Source organism: Alligator sinensis, unplaced genomic scaffold, assembly GCF_000455745.1.
Source record: "Alligator sinensis unplaced genomic scaffold, ASM45574v1 scaffold1031_1, whole genome shotgun sequence".
Lineage (NCBI taxonomy): Eukaryota > Metazoa > Chordata > Crocodylia > Alligatoridae > Alligator > Alligator sinensis.
In genome coordinates, this window is record NW_005842167.1 from 1,323,373 (window position 1) to 1,327,601 (window position 4,229).

General features: G+C 41.5%; 1 protein-coding gene across 2 annotated transcripts in view; it reads left to right on the forward strand.

Annotated features, from left to right (window-relative positions):
* COG6 (component of oligomeric golgi complex 6) overlaps positions 1-4,229 on the forward strand; it is a 106,693-nt gene that overhangs the window by 55,157 nt on the left and 47,307 nt on the right. The gene's annotated exons all lie outside the window — the stretch shown is intronic.

Genomic DNA, 4,229 nt, shown 5'->3' on the forward strand with positions numbered 1-4,229 from the left:
ACACCACTTAAAATCTACAAGGTGATGGGCTGTCAGCTTTGCATCCAAATTTAATAAAGGCAAGTTTTGATTTTTCTGAACTTTCAGTGATACCTTTTTACAGTGTACAGAAATCTCATGGATCATTTGCAAGCTTAATATCAACTTGCAAAATATCAACTTTAGAATAAAATGTTATATCAACTATACTTTCATTCAGTCAAATGTGAATGAATGCTTCTCTCCAAAGGGCCTTTTTTGCTGGCTTATAGCTAGTAAAAGTTTGCTGAGACTTGATGCCGTACATAATTTCTTCAAGTGTTGCTTTTGTAAGAAAAGAAAGTAAATCTTCCACTTAAATTCACAGTGTAATAAAGCAAAGTTATAATAAGCTACTTATATTGTGATTACAATGGTGATCACCTGAGATTTTTTATTTATTTTATTGTCCTCATAAAACATTCCTTGAGCTGTTTATTTCCTGCACTAAGTGGGCTTCTGAAATCAAAGAATAATGAAATATATTCTATAGTGAAAGAATAATTCTTGTTTAAGACTTTCTGAGAGGATTATTTTAAACTGAAGTGCAGTATATTATTAATAAACCACAAGGTGGCACTGTGAGAACTGGTTTTTGTTTTTACTTCGAATGCACAGTGTTTTCCTGTGTGTTTTTGCATTTAGCCCTGATACAGCAAAGTACTTGCACATATTTAGTTTTCAGCATGCTGTTAGTTGCATTGAGTTTGGTATTACTGCTTAAGTGCTTTAAAGTTACGTAGGCAGACAAGGTTCCTTTAGTGAATTTGATATCTTTTATTAGACCAACCCAAATAGTTGGAGAATAGTTATTAAGCAAGCTTTCGGGTTCAAAAACCCTTCGTCAGGCTAAGGAAGTTTCAGCAGTTGGTGTGTGCTCTTCCTGGATGGAATGAAAAGTAAAGAAGCCAGAGGCTGGGCTGGGGAGTCAGTTGCCAGGCAGTAAAGTAAAGTTACGTATGTGCTTAAGTGCTTTGTTGAATTAAAGTTTTTATGAGCAATGCAAAACTCTAGAACTCTTGGTTCAGAAATTATACCTTTTATTAGAACAACTAAGAAATCGCAAAAAATATATATCTTTTTCTGCAAGCTTTCGAGCGCGCACACACTTCCTCAGGCTCAGGGAAAGTTAAAGATGGCAAAAAGTCCCCATAGGTAGAAAATAAACTTCATTTTTGCACAGAGGCAGCTGAAGATAGAAGTCTGTCCCTCTGGGTCCATGAGTGTCTTTGTGAGTTGCTCTTTGATGTTCAGATAAGGCAGCATTTATTCCCTGACGGTTTTTAGAAGCAACTTTTTTGTGCTAGAATTGGAGGAAACAATTGCACAGAACATCAGATGCTTAAAATAATGTCAGAAATCTATTAGGTTTTTCTAGCTATCATGTAAATGTGTAATGACGTGAATGCAATTTTAATGTTTTAGTAGTTATCTGTAGCAATAAACTGAAGTGAATTAAGTTCAGATAAATTATTATGCCCAGTTTCTCCCTGGCCACACTCCTCGAAAACTAATAAAACTGATCAGAAAATGAAGAATTTGTTTGAAAGTTAACTAATTCTACAATATCTGTTCTTTGTTTCTATATAGAGTGGGAACCATATGCTTTTTATCTTTCTTTTTTTAAGTATATATTTTATTTGCTTCTCCTTTTGAAATATTTCTTATTGTTGCTAAGTGTACAGTAGTCTTAAAGTATAGCTCTCTGTCTAGAAAAGTTGAATACTATTGTATTATGAATCCTCTTGGGGCTTCAAGAGAATGCACACTACAGTGGAGATCATCAGTATCTTCAAGAAATACAGGGTGCACATTTCCATATGCTGTACAGCTCTGCATGTTCATTTGAGGTAAGCAACGTCTTACCTGGGGCCTTAATGTTGAAAGTGATGCATTATAGAGCCAGCCTGTTGACAGGCATGTCACAGCTTAGCCCTGTACCTTCCCAAAGTGCCACTGTTGCCACCTTCCTTCACCCAATCTGCTTTCTGCTCCCTACTCTGTGCTCTCTGTCTGATCTTCTCCTGCTTTCTGGTGCTGTAGTGCCTGTCCTTTTCCTGATCTGTCAGATGCCATGTGCAGAGGCTGTCCCTGTCACTTGTGCCACAGGTTAGCCATCCCTGCTTACCAAGTCTCTATTCCTTAACTACGTGCCTGGTTAGGAATATAAGCCTAGAAGGGGTCTCTGGGTCCATCAAGTCCAGTCTGTTGTTCACAGGCAGTCATTTACTCGAGGGATTCCCCAAAATCACTACTCCAAACGATCATAGTTTCATAGTAGTAAGGGTCAGGAGGGACCTGAACAGATCATCTAGCCTGACCCCCTGCCACAGGCAGGAATGAATGCTGGGTTCACAAGACCCCAGACAGGAGATTGTCGAACCTCCTCTTGAATTTTCCCAAGGTAGGGGCGAGGACCGCTTCCTGGGGAAGTTGATTCCAGATTTTGGCCACCCTAACTGTAAAATATTGCCTTCTGATCTCTAACCTAAACCTATTTTCCATCAGCTTGTTACCATTGTTCCTTGTCACCCCAGGTGGTGCTGGGGAGAAAAGGGCTCTACCTATTTGCTGTTGATCTCTCCTGATGAATTTGTAGGCAGCCACCAGGTCCCCCTTCAGTCTCCTCTTGCTGAGGCTGAACAGGTTCAGGTCCCTCAGTCTCTCCTTGTAGGGCCTGTCCTGCTTCCCTCTCACCAAGCGGGTGGCCCTCCTCTGGACCCTCTCCAGGCTGGCCACATCCCTTTTGAAGTGTGGCACCCAGTACTGGATGCAGTACTCCAACTGCGGCCTGACCAAAGTCTCATCATACACAACTACAAGGCACAGTACCCAAAAACATCAAGAACATCATTCTGTAAGTAAAAGAAGTGGAGACAAGATTGTTGCTAGTGCCTTCCCACTGCAATTACCAGAAAATAATTGGATATTATATGCTTGGAAGATCCTAGGAAAAAGGACCATATCCTACAGAAGAAGCCAATCCCCAACCACATGCATGGGAGCAATCCAGCCCATCTGACCTAGGGGAAAAATTCCATCTTGACTTCAAATTTGGTGATTGGTAAGACATGGAATGAAAAGAATAAGACCTTTTAGCCAAGAGCCTCAGGTTATAACACACTGGCACAGCTGCATGTGGAAGGGAGATTTCTTATAGTATCTCCCCATGCTCTTTTCACACCATCTTAGGGTCATTAATACCATTACTCAGTTTTTGTCTTCTCCAATAAAAACTAATAAAATACATATTTAAATTCATGTACTTCCTTTAAAGAGTATAGTCCATGTCATTTTTTTCAGCTTTAACAGAAAGGGTTTCTGATTTTACTATCTATGGGAAAGATACTGCAATGTTTTTGCCTATCTCTTGTAGGTTCATTGTGACTTAGTCAGTTGTCTGTTTTTGCTGCAAAAGTAGGAGTGTGAAAGCAGTTTTGTTTCCAGAAATAAGAAGGTAAACACTTATGTGAAACCTTGTTGATATTTTATATTATCTCACAGATTAAGTCCGTATCCTGGCTTCAGTTTACAGTCCTTAGGACTCTTGGAGAGGAGAGAGTAAATTTTCACAAAAACCCCATAGGTTTCATAGATTTCATAGACATGAGGGCTGGAAGGGACCTCGGAAGATCGAGTCCAGCCCCCTGCCCAAAGGGCAGGAAGTCAGCTGGGGTCATAGGATCCCAGCAAGATAAGCATCCAGTTTGCTCTTGAAGGTGTTCAATGTAGGCACTTGAACCACATCCGGTGGCAGGCTGTTCCAGACCTTGGGGGCTCGGACAGTAAAGAAATTCTTCCTTATGTCCAGCCTGAAACGGTCTTGTAGTAGTTTGTGACCATTCGACCTAGTCATCATCCCTTGGGGCGCTCTGGTGAACAAACGTTCCCCCAGATACTGGTGGTCACCCCTGAGCCTGCGCTTTTCCAGGCTAAAGAGCCCCAGGGCTCTCAGCCTGTCATCGTAGGGTCTGCTTCCCTGACCTCTGATCATGCGCGTGGCTCTTCTCTGGACTCTCTCAAGCTTCTCCACATCCTTTTTGAATTGTGGAGCCCAAAACTGGACACAGTACTCCAGCTGCGGCCTCACTGAGGCCGAGTACAAGGAGAGAATGACGTCCCGGGATTTGCTTGAGAAGCATCTATGGATGCAAGCCAGTGTTTTGCTCACTTTACTAGCTGCAGCATCACACTGAAGGCTCATGTTCATC